The following is a 12,722-nucleotide window of genomic DNA, read 5'->3' on the forward strand; positions in this document are numbered from 1 at the left end:
GAGCTGCATTTTCAACATTTTTTTTTACCTGGCAGTATTTTGTAGGTGATGCATGGGTCATTGTGCAAAGATTTTTTGCTTCCCTGGTTCTGTTATTTTGTAAAATTCCTTTGCTGTGCTACACTTGGACTGAAAGTTATAAAATAGCTGTAGTGATACAAGTAGCACTCAGGATAGCTTGGAGGGTAGGATTTTTTATTTCATTTTCCATACAACTGGATAATTTAATAAGGAGGACCACTTTCTGAAAATATAGCTCAGGCAGCTGAGGACTGCAGCCTGACCTATAGACATCGTCAAGAATTGGGACAGCTCTTGTTGCTGTTACGACTATCACTACTATGCAACAAAAAGCTGTGTTACTTCCAAGGGAGTTCAAGGGATATGGAGAAAGTGGAATTGAGGTCGAAGATCAGCCATGATCTTATTGAATGGTGGAACAGACTCGCAGGGCCGTATGGCCTATACTTGCTGCTAATTCTTATGTTCTTATGTTCTTACAACCTCTCCTACACCCGTCAGTCCTCTGTCTCTGACCTATTGTGCATTCCACCTCTTCATCCCAACATTGGTAGCAGAGTTCTCAGCTGCCTCGGTCCTACTCTGGTTTTATGAAAGAGAAATCATGTTTGACAAATTTGCTGGAGTTCTTTGAGGATGTAACGAGCAGGATGGATAAGAGGGAACCAGTGGATGTGATGTGTTTGAATTTTCAGAAGGCAGTCGATATGGTGCCACATAAGAGGTTACTGCACAGGATAAAAGCTCACGGGGTTGGGGGAAATATATTAGCATGGATAGAGGATTGGCTAACTAACAGAAAACAGAGAGTCGGAATAAATGGGTCATTTTCCGGTTGGCTAACAGTGACAAGTGGGGTGCCGCAGGGATCAGTGCTGGGTCTTCAACTATTTACAATCTATATTAATGATTTGGATGAAGGGACCGAGTGTAATGTTGCCAAGTTTGCTGATGATACAAAGATGGGTGGGAAAGCAAATTGTGAGGAGGACAAAAAATCTGCAAAGGGATATAGACAGGCTAAATAAGTGGGCAAAAATTTGGCAGCTGGAGTATAATGTGGGAAATTGTGGGGTTATCTACTTTGGCAGAAATAATAGAAACACAAATTATAATTTAGATGGAGAAAAATAGTGTTAGAATAAGGTGCTGCCCATTTAAAACTGAGATGAGAAATGTCTTCTCTCAGAGGATTGTAAATCTATGGAATTCTCTGCCCAGAGAGCTTTGGAAGCTGGGTCATTGAATATATTTAAGGTGGAAATAGACAGATTTTTGAGCGATTAGGAAGTAAAGGGTTATGGGGAGCGGGCAGGGAAGTAGAGCTGAGTCCATGATCAGATCAGCCATGATCTTATTAAATAGCAGAGCAGGCTCGAGGGGCCAAATGGCCTAATCCTGTTCCTATTTCTTATGTTATGTTATGTACTCTCTGGAACTCCCTCCCTAAACTCCAAACTTATTTACTTCTCTGCCTTTAAAACCTACTCAAAATGCATATTTTCAACAAAACCTTTGGTCACCTCTCCTAAATTTTACAGCAGAGCTCGTCGTTTGCTTCTTAGTTCATTTTCTTTCTTTATTTCATCTCCACATCCACCCAACCCCCTCATGTAAAGGGCCTTGGAATGTTTACTACATTAAATGCCCTATTTAAATGCAAGTTGCTGGCGTAGGAAATACCATCCATCAGTGGAGGCTGCACAAAAGCACATCATCTGTAATCATGCGGACCTGGCAGACTGCCCACCTTTCACAGCATTTATAACTTCATCTGCTCCCTATCCCCTAACAGCATTGAAACACCAGATGAAGGGGAAATAAGTTGTCTAATTTATCAATGTGCCTATACAAAGTGAAGTGATCTATTTCCTCCACTCATGCTTCCATTTGCTGACTGTAAATTGCACTCAATCTGCTTCTTAACCTTAACTTTAAACCGTGCTGAAGTGTTTCCCAGTGGGAGGGGCGACTGTGGTGGCAGATTGAGGCGTGTGACTGCGAGCCTGCCAGAATGCATGGCCTTGATCCTCTGGGTCCAGAGAATCCGGAGCTCCCTATAAACAATTGGAGCCCTGTGCGATAACACAGTCACTGTTAGCACCTGCCTGCTCGTAGGCACTCACTCAGTCCTTTGGGCCCTTGTTAAAGTTGGAGGATATGTGGCTACCTTGGGAGGAAGCCATGCCATTGGTGCTGGCACTGCAGCTGGAGCCTGCATTAGAACACTGGTGTCTTCAGTGTTGGTGAAGCTAGCGTCCCAGTTCTCCTCAATCTGCTAGTCTTTCTAATCTAACAGTGATAGAATATTTGGATGTCCAGGGTGCCTGTTGCAAATGGCAGGAGAGAATGCTATTGTGCATTGGTCCCTGACTGCTTTGGGGCTCCTTTGCAGATGGTTGTAAAGATGTCATTCACTGCATAAGACATTATGGATTCTGCAGAATCCTCCTATAGTACAGCATTGATATCCTAGGCGCTCTTTGCACATTCTCGGACAACTGCTAGAACCTGTTCATGGCAGAGATTAAGTTTGAACCTTATGCCTTGTTCTCCTGCATCAACCTACAACTGGTGTAGGTTACCAAGCCCTTTCCCATGCACTACAGACATGGCGTAGCCTTGCAGCCTGCTCCGATTTATCCTTTTACTCTCCTGCCTGCTCCACACTTCTCCATACTTGTAATTGCTGCATCTGGTGCAAAATTGCCTGCTCTGTGGTGCGAATATCTGGGCTGGAGCTAGGCGGGGGGAAAGCGGGGGGGGGGGGGGGGGGTGGCGGATGATGCTTGACGCAATATGTTGTGATGTGTAAGTGACCATAATGCCACTGTATCCTGGATTTGCATCCTGGGAAGAACCTATAGGAAGGGAAAAGCTCAGCCTGTTACAATAGGTCCCTAAGATAATGCATTCAAATAGATGCTCTTTCAGGCCATAAGACATTTTATGCCCATGGCAGCTGCTTATCAAGTGTAGTCCCTGGGGCAGAGGAAGACAGGAAGTATGGAAAGGGTATCTAAAAAGGGAGCTACTTGGGTGTGTCACTCACTGCATCTCTGAACTTAATCATGCCAGTGTCTCCCACAGTTTCCCTGGCGAACAGGGAGGGGGTTCATTAAGTCATGTGGAGTCAGGGTCTGGGGGGGTGCACAACCCCCATCTGTCATGGTTATTTTCTGGTGTTTATGTGCACTCTTGGCAGACAGTAACGAATATTCGAGCAATTCACACAGCGCCACATACAATACTCCTGTGACCACATTTGCTCCTGAGACCAGCAATTTCCAAGTCTTTTTATTGGTGCTGCTGAGTTGGAGAAGGTCTTGAAAGTACTAAGTTAAATCTGTAAGGCTAGCACCTGCCAATGTCTCCTGCACCTTCTATTGCATGCAAGAGTGCTGTAGAAAAGAAATGTTCTCCTGTCATGTTTGACAAACTTGCTGGAGTTCTTTGAGGATGTAACGAGTAGGGTGGATAGAGGGAACCAGTGGATGTGGTGTATTTGGATTTCAAAGGCATTTGATAAAGTGCCACATAAAAGGTTACTGCACAAGATAAAAGTTCACGGGGTTAGGGGTAATATATTAGCATGGATAGAGGATTGGCTAACTAACAGAAAACAGAGAGTCGGGATAAATGGGTCATTTTCCAGTTGGCAAACAGTAACTAGTGGGTTGCTGCAGGGATCGGTGCTGGATCCTCAACTATTTATAATCTATATTAATGACTTGGATGAAGGGACCGAGTGTAATGTAGCCAAGTTTGCTGATGATACAAAGGTGGGTGGGAAAGCAAATTGTGAGGAGGACACAAAACAGTTGAAAGGGGATAGAGACAGGCTAAGTGAGTGGGCAAAAATTTGCCAGATGGAGTATAATGTGGGAAAATGTGAGGTAATCCACTTTGGCAGAAAAAATTGAAAAGCAAATTATAATTTAAATGGAGGAAGATTGCAAAGTGCTGCCGTACAGAGGGACCTGGGGGTCCTTGTGCATGTAAAACAAAAAGTTAGTATGCAGGTACAGCGAGTAGTCAGGAAGGCAAATGGAATGTTGGTCTTTATTGCAACGGGAATGGAGTATAAAAGCAGAGAAGTCCTGCTACAACTGTACAGGGTATTGGTGAGGCCACACCTAGAGTACTGCATACAGTTTTGGTCTCCTTAGGAAGGATATACTTGCATTGGAGGCTGTTCAAAGAAGGTTCACTAGGTTGATTCCGGAGATGAGGGGATTGATTTATGCAGATAGGTTGAGTAGGTTGGCCCTATAAGCATTGGAGTTCAGAAGAATTAGAGGTGATCTTATCGAAACATATAAGATAATGAGGGGCTCGACAAGGTGGATGCAGAGAGGATATTTCCACTCATAGGGGAACTAAAACTAGGGGACGTGATCTCAGAATAAGGGGCCGCGCATTTAAAACTGAGATGAGGAGGAATTTCTTCTCTCAGAGGATTGTAAATCTATGAAATTCTCTGCCCCAGAGAGCTGTGGAGGCTGGATCATTGAATTTATTTAAGATGGAGATAAGACAGATTTTTGAGCGATAAGTGAATAAAGGGTTATAAAGGGCCGGGAAGTGGAGCTGAGTCCATAATCAGATTGGCCATGATCTTATTAGATGGCGGAGCAGATTCAAGTGGCCAGGTGGCCTACTCCTGCTCCTATTTCTTATGTTATGTTCCTCATCCTCTATCCCTGAGGGGGCAGGGGATTAAATGCTGCATGACCCACCTTCCACAGAGAAAGAGGCAGCAAGTGTGTGAAGGAGAATCAGCTTACCCTTGACAGTTTTGTTCATCCCAGACAACCTCTACAACATTTTCTTCCAAATCTGACAAACCTGGGAGATGGCGTTGAACTATTCCACACCTCTTTTCAGGTAGCTTGTGTCACTGTCTTAGAAAGAGAGTGATCCCCTGTTACAAAAAAGGCATTTCCCACATTGGAACCTCCAGTGGGGAGTTTTCTCCACTTTGCAGCTTCCAACTATTCTTCCGCAGAGCAAATGTAGCATTTTGCGGGGAAGAAAAATGTCTCCTTTTAAAGGCTGCTGGCTATCAGTCTGTTTCCAGAATTAACTCCCTGTGCATGATTTACATGCACTGGAGCCTAAGCAAGTTAGGTGGCAAGCTTGAATTGCAAAATTCGACAGATTACAATCTGCCCTCTGCACTGCATGTCCATGTATGCCTGCACCACAGGTATGCACTGTCTCAATTTTTGCAAAAGAATCGGCCTATTATGTTAACTCCCTGCACCACTGAATCTGCATAATATTTTCTTCTAATCTCTGACATAACAGAACAGCAAACTACATGAACTCACCTATAAAAAAATGTTTCCTCAACTGCAGTTGTGATGTGTTCATTGCTGATATGTTAATCAATATATGTCTACTTATTTCAGTGACCTTTATTACAAATGTCTAGTGTTATTTTTTTGAGCTTCTACAGTACTCCGGAAATAGGATCTGCCAAATTTCCTGACATAAATTATTTCCAGAGAGAAGCCTGTTATCATGTGTCATGATTCCAAAGGCTTTTTAGGGATTTCCTGTGGGAATTGTGACATTCTTAAAACTGCGATAGAAAGGGGTAGAGTTAAATCTTTTTAATTCAAGATAAGATTTAATTGAGTTTGCATTTCTCATATAGATTATCTCAGTTAGTGTACTGTATTTGGTGATATGCCAAAGTTTTTGTAAGTTATCATAAAATTGAAAATAAACAATAGGCATAATAAAATGACTTTCATTTGACTCCTTTCAAAAAAATAGAATTTCCATACAGCACTGTTAGTACGACATCTGTTCTGATTAGTGCTTTGGGGGTTAAATATTTTAATCAAGCAGTTTGAAATGTTTTTACAGTTCAACTGCAGCGTCCCAAATTCAAATTGTTTCCTTCCTCCATTGCAGCTATTGGTCATTTTGGTCAGTAGTATACTAATTCTCCAACTTATGCTACTCACTTCAAATCATTATGTGTCAAGTAATGTGAATTTCCTGGGGGCTTTTCCTGCTGTACCGATGGAACTTTGGCAGAAATTCGGCTGAAACTCGATTTATGCCCATGAACAAGATTTCCACTTAACTTCTGCCAAGGTTACGGTGGCAGAGCAGGAGAATCCCCGAAGAAATCCATGGTGATTGTTTTCTCAGTGTTGATAATAGGTTATAGCAAAGTTAGATGAGACAAGAATGGCGAGACCATTATAATTCTTGGTTAGGGGACAAACCTTTATGAATATTAGTTTGCCAACCCTTTTTATTGGGCAGAGGAAGGAAAGGGAAGAAGAGACAGAATAGTCAAGCATCCTTTTTTTTTATCACATACCTTTCATGAAGAAGGTGTCCTTTTAAAATAAAGTCTTGTAATGATTATATACAACTGAAAGGGCCACTGAATATAAAGGGGCTGCAGGAGGGGTCAAAACTAAAAATCATGGTTTAAAAACTAGTATTAAAACACTCTACCTAAACGCACGCAGCATTCGAAATAAAGTAAATGAGTTGACGGCACAAATCATTACAAATGGGTATGATTTGGTGGCCATTACAGAAACGTGGTTGCAGGGTGGCCAAGACTGGGAATTAAACATACAGGGGTATCTGACGATTCGAAAAGATAGACAAGAAGGGAAAGGAGGTGGGGTAGCTCTGTTAATAAAGGATGATATCAGGGCAGTTGTGAGAGACGATATTGGCTCTAATGAACAAAATGTTGAATCATTGTGGGTGGAGATTAGAGATAGTAAGGAGAAAAAGTCACTGGTGGGCGTAGTTTATAGGCCTCCAAATAATAACTTCACGGTGGGGCGGGCAATAATCCAGGGAATAATGGAGCCATGTGAAAAAGGAACGGCAGTAATCATGGGGGATTTTAACCTACATATCGATTGGTCAAATCAAATCGCACGGGGTAGCCTGGAGGAGGAATTCATAGAATGCATACGGGATTGTTTCTTAGAACAGTATGTTACAGAATCTACAAGGGAGCAAGCTATCTTAGATCTGGTCCTGTGTAATGAGACAGGAATAATAAACGATCTCCGAGTAAAAGATCCTCTCGGAATGAGTGATCACAGTATGGTTGAATTTGTAATACAGATTGAGGGTGAGGAAGTTGTGTCAAAAACGAGCGTACTATGCTTAAACAAAGGGGACTACAGTGGGATGAGGGCAGAGTTGGCTAAAGTAGACTGGGAACACAGACTAAACGGTGGCACAATTGAGGAACAGTGGAGGACTTTTAAGGAGCTCTTTCATAGTGCGCAACAAAAATATATTCCAGTGAAAAAGAAGGGCAGTAAGAGAAGGAATAACCAGCCATGGATAACCAAGGAAATAAAGGAGAGTGTCACATCAAAGACCAATGCGTATAAGGTGGCCATGGTTATTGGGAAACTAGAAGATTGGGAAAATTTTAAACGACAGCAAAGAATGACGAAGAAAGCAATAAAGAAAGGAAAGATAGATTACGAAGGTAAACTTGCGCAAAACATAAAAACAGATAGCAAAAGCTTTTACAGATATATAAAACGGAAAAGAGTGACTAAAGTAAATGTTGGTCACTTAGAAGATGAGAAGGGGGATTTAATAATGGGAAATGTGGAAATGGCTGAGACTTTAAACAATTATTTTGCTTCGGTCTTCACAGTGGAAGGCACAAAAACCATACCAAAAATTGCTGGTCATAGGAATGTGGGAAGGGAGGACCTTGAGACAATCACTATCACTTGGACAGGCTAATGGGACTCAAGGTAGACAAGTCCCCTGGTCCTGATGAAATGCACCCCAGGGTATTAAAAGAGATGGCGGAAGTTATAGCAGATGCATTCGTTATAATCTACCAAAATTCTCTGGACTCTGGGGAGGTACCAGCGGATTGGAAAGCAGCTAATGTAACGCCTCTGTTTAAAAAATGGGGTAGACAAAAGGCAGGTAACTATAGGCCGGTTAGTTTAACATCTGTAGTGGGGAAAATGCTTGAAACTATCATTAAGGAAGAAATAGCGGGACATCTAGATAGGAATAGTGCAATCAAGCAGACGCAGCATGGATTCATGAAGGGGAAATCATGTTTAACTAATTTACTGGAATTCTTTGAGGATATAACGAGCATGGTGGATAGAGGTGTACCGATGGATGTGTTGTATTTAGATTTCCAAAAGGCATTCGATAAGGTGCCACACAAAAGGTTACTGCAGAAAATAGAGGTATGCAGAGTCAGTGGAAATGTATTAGCATGGATAGAGAATTGGCTAACTAACAGAAAGCAGAGAGTCGGGATAAATGGGTCCTTTTCGGGTTGGAAATTGGTGGTTAGTGGTGTGCCACAGGGATCGGTGCTGGGACCACAACTGTTTACAATATACATCGATGACCTGGAAGAGGGGACAGAGTGTACTGTAACAAAATTTGCAGATGACACAAAGATTAGTGGGAAAGCGGGTTGTGTAGAGGACACAGCGAGGCTGCAAAGAGATTTAGATAGGTTAAGCGAATGGGCTAAGATTTGGCAGATGGAATACAATGTCGGAAAGTGTGAGGTCATCCACCTTGGGAAAAAAAACAGTAAAAGGGAATATTATTTGAATGGGGAGAAATTACAACATGCTGAGGTGCAGAGGGACCTGGGGGTCCTTGTGCATGAAACTCTTTTTGGAGTTCATCTGCAAAACAAAAAACATTAAACGGTGCCACCCGACCTGGGTGACACACCAGACATTTACAAGGCCCCTTTTTTTTTTTTTTTCCCTTTTTTTTGATTTCTTTTTGTGTTTTTCTTTTTTTTGGGGTTTTTTTTTTGGGCACTAAAATCACAATTTTCCCCAGTGCCCCCTATAAAAGGGAAGGGGGACACTAAAAGCACCGGCAATTAAAACAAATTAAACTTAAAAACGTAAAATCAAATTAAAATTTGGTTGCCGGACGTGATGATGCACTCCAGTCCCTCCGGTGCCCACCTCTCGCGGAAGGCCGCGAGCGTACCGGTGGACACCGCGTGCTCCATCTCCAAGGACACCCTGGACCGGATGTAAGAGCGGAAGAGAGGCAGGCAGTCAGGTTGAACGACCCCCTCGACCGCCCGCTGCCTGGACCGGCTGATGGCACCCTTGGCCGTGCCCAGGAGCAGTCCTATGAGGAGGCCTTCGGACCTACCCGTTCCCCTCCGCACAGGGTGCCCAAAGATCAGGAGAGTGGGACTGAAGTGCAGCCAGAATTTCAGGAGCAGCCCCTTCAAATAATGGAACAGGGGCTGCAACCTCGTGCACTCAATAAAAACATGGAACACGGACTCCTCCAGACCGCAGAAATTGCAGGCGGCCTGGGAGTCCGTGAACCGGCTTAAAAATTTATTGCACGGCACTGCTCCGTGCACCACCCTCCAGGCCAAGTCCCCGATGAATAGTGGGAGGACCCCTGCGTAGAGTGCCCTCCATCGGGGACCCCCGCTTCCTCCGGACGGCAAGATGGTACGCCATGGCGTGTCCGGACGGCCGGCGAGGATGGCAAAGTTGAGAGTGTGCAGGAGCAGCCCGTACAGGAAACCCCTCCGCGCGGAACTGAAAGGCACGGAGGGGCTTTCCCCGAGGCAGCTCAAGTTGTGAGGCGCCGGCCCCCGAGGGAGGTTCCAGGGTTTGGCGCCGATGAGGAATTCCGTCCGGACGGGGGTCAGTTCGGACGGGATCTCCCCACGTGCTTGAGCCTCCTCGATGCACCTAACGGAGTCAGGGCCCAGAGCTGTTTTTAGCGACTCGATGGCATCGGCCGCGTGGCGGACGTTGGCAGAGTTTAGGCGCCGCGCCAGCGTGTCTGGCGCCATCCAGCCCGCTCCTCCGCCATCGAGCAGGTCCCTGACCCTGGTCACCTCACCAGCCACAGCCCTCTCTTCCGACCGCCACATAAAACCTCGGTCGTGGAGGTACGGATTCCCGAGCAGCGGCTCCTGCAGGACGGCCGCCACTCCAGCCGGCGGAGAGCTGCGCTTGGTGGAGACTTTGTTCCAGACCCTGATGAGTTCCCTGTAAAAGACAGGCAGCTCCCGGAGGGCGGTCCTGGCACCCCCCAAGTTCACAAACAGGAGCTGCGTGTCATAATTGAGGTCGCGCTGCTGGCGGAAGAAATACCTTGCAAGAGCACACCACCTAGGAGGGGTCCTTGTGCATGAATCCCAAAAAGTTAGTTTGCAGGTGCAGCACGTAATCAGGAAGGCGAATGGAATGTTGGCCTTCATTGCGAGAGGGATGGAGTACAAAAGCAGGGAGGTCCTTCTGCAACTATATAGGGTATTGGTAAGGCTGCACCTGGAGTACTGCGTGCAGTTTTGGTCACCTTACTTAAGGAAGGATATACTGGCTTGGAGGGGGTACCAAGACGATTCACTAGGCTGATTCCGGAGATGAAGGGGTTACCTTATGATGATAGATTGAGTAGACTGGGTCTTTACTCGTTGGAGTTCAGAAGGATGAGGGGTGATCTTATAGAAACATTTAAAATAATGAAAGGGATAGACAAGATAGAGGCGGAGAGGTTGTTTCCACTGGTCGGGGAGACTAGAACTAGGGGGCACAGCTTCAAAATACGGGGGAGCCAATTTAAAACCGAGTTGAGAAGGAATTTCTTCTCCCAGAGGGTTGTGAATCTGTGGAATTCTCTGCCCAAGGAAGCAGTTGAGACTAGCTCATTGAATGTATTCAAGTCACAGATAGATAGATTTTTAACCAATAAGGGAATAAGGGTTACGGGGAGCGGACGGGTAAGTGGAGCTGAGTCCACGGCCAGATCAGCCATGATCTTATTGAATGGCAGAGCAGGCTCGAGGGGCTCGATGGCCTACTCCTGTTCCTAATTCTTATGTTCTTATGTTCTTATGTAACTTCATGGAGATGAAAAGCACAAAACATTCACAGAAGCCAAGTGTGTGGATTAATTCAATTTCTTTTATTAACACTGATGTACTGTATTTGGTTAAAGTATTAATTACATAGAATCTACAGCACAGAAAGAGGCCATTCGACCCAACTGGTCTAAGCCAGTGTTTATACTCCATACGAGCCTGATCCTGCTGTCATTGCCTCTTCTTACTTTACTCTTTCTCCCTCATGTATGCATCAAACCTCCCCTTAAATGCATCAATGCTATCTGCTTCAACCACTCCAAGTGGCACAAGTTTTAAATCATATATATTTTGTGCACTTTAGTGATTTAGGCCATTTATGTCCATTCCTAAAATTGCTTTCCCTATCCTTTTAACAAAGTTCCATAATTTTTTTCCCCCTTCCTCATTCCTGTACAAGTTTCTTATATCAGATCGGCGCTCACTATTCTCATTTAACTTGTTTAACCATTATCCATTATAATCAGGGTAGGATAAGTGACAATCTACTGCCGCTTATTCTGAATCTTCAAAGAGGCCACTTAAAAAAAACAGAGAAGCTCAGCAATGTTTTTGTTTGATCAGTCAACTGATGTAGAATATTTATTCATAAACCATCAATAAAATATAGGGCCCAAGTTTGCCCCCTCTGCTAGAACGGCGCACGTCATGGAAATGCGGCAACTTTGTAGTACAGAAACGGCGCCGATTTCTTACCTCCGTATTCTCCCCGTTGATTCCAGGCCTGTGGCCTGTGGCGCAGCGCATCACTACACTTGGTGGGCACAGCTACAGCCCTGCACCGAAAAGAGTGCCGGCAGCTGCGTGCGTGCGCAGTGGAGTCTGCGCGCGTGCGCAGTAGCTCCTGGCCCTCCCAGCGCGTCCTGGCTCCGGGCGACCCTATCCCTGGCCGAAGGGACGACGCGATGTGCGCCGCCCCTATCCTGGGCCGAGTGCCTTCCCGCGCTGAGGGCTGCAAGAGACAGGTTGGTGGGGGGGAAGAGTTTTGATTGGGGGGAGAGGGGAAGAGTTTTGATCCGGCGTGGGTGGGGTGTGGGGGAGGGGGAGAAAAGAATCATCAAAGATTTTCCAGTACTTTAATATCTAGCTAGCTTTAGTAAAAATATACTCAGTTTAATCAGGCTGAAAGCACTTACACCCTGTCCAATCTCGCTGCTTGGGATTTTAAAAAAAATAGCATTCCTATCATAACACTATCATTTGGAGGCTCCCTGTGCTGATCTCTCAACTCACCACAGGGTTTTTCAGAACGTACAAAAGTGGCCACTTACTCTGGTTTAACTTAGTTTGAAGTAAGTTTTAGCTGGCTAAACTTGCTTAAATGGCCAAAACAGGCGTAAGTGACTGGTAACTTGAAAAAAAAACTGAACTTAAAAAAAAAAACCTAACTAACTCACTTACACTGGAGCAACCTAAATGGGGAGAATTGCGATTTTTAAGTTACCCCAAAAAAATCTAATTGCTCCAAAAACAACGGAGCAACTCCTGGGGAAATTTGGACCCACAGACTTGAAATAGGAGCTCAAATTCTGAAAGAAGCAGCATGTGCCACTTCATTAGCACCATAGAAAGCAAACTGATTTCAGAACATTTACTTACAGTCCAGTTAAGTAAATAAATGTCTGGGTAAGCTGATCCAGTATAGAAACATACATTATTTCTAATACATTTTGTTTGGGAAAATGAATTTTTGCCAATTTACCCAGTTGTCCAGCCATGGTAGAGCAATCAAATGCAATTCTTTTCTTTGCTTCAGCTAAACAATCTAGAAAACCAAACACAGGAATTGTGT

General features: G+C 44.4%; 1 protein-coding gene across 1 annotated transcript in view; it reads left to right on the forward strand.

The window, feature by feature from the left end:
* Positions 1 to 12,722, forward strand: part of itga8 (integrin, alpha 8) — a 352,157-nt gene that overhangs the window by 316,661 nt on the left and 22,774 nt on the right. The window lies entirely within an intron of this gene.

The sequence above is a fragment of the Pristiophorus japonicus genome, chromosome 5 (genome assembly GCF_044704955.1).
Source record: "Pristiophorus japonicus isolate sPriJap1 chromosome 5, sPriJap1.hap1, whole genome shotgun sequence".
Lineage (NCBI taxonomy): Eukaryota > Metazoa > Chordata > Chondrichthyes > Pristiophoridae > Pristiophorus > Pristiophorus japonicus.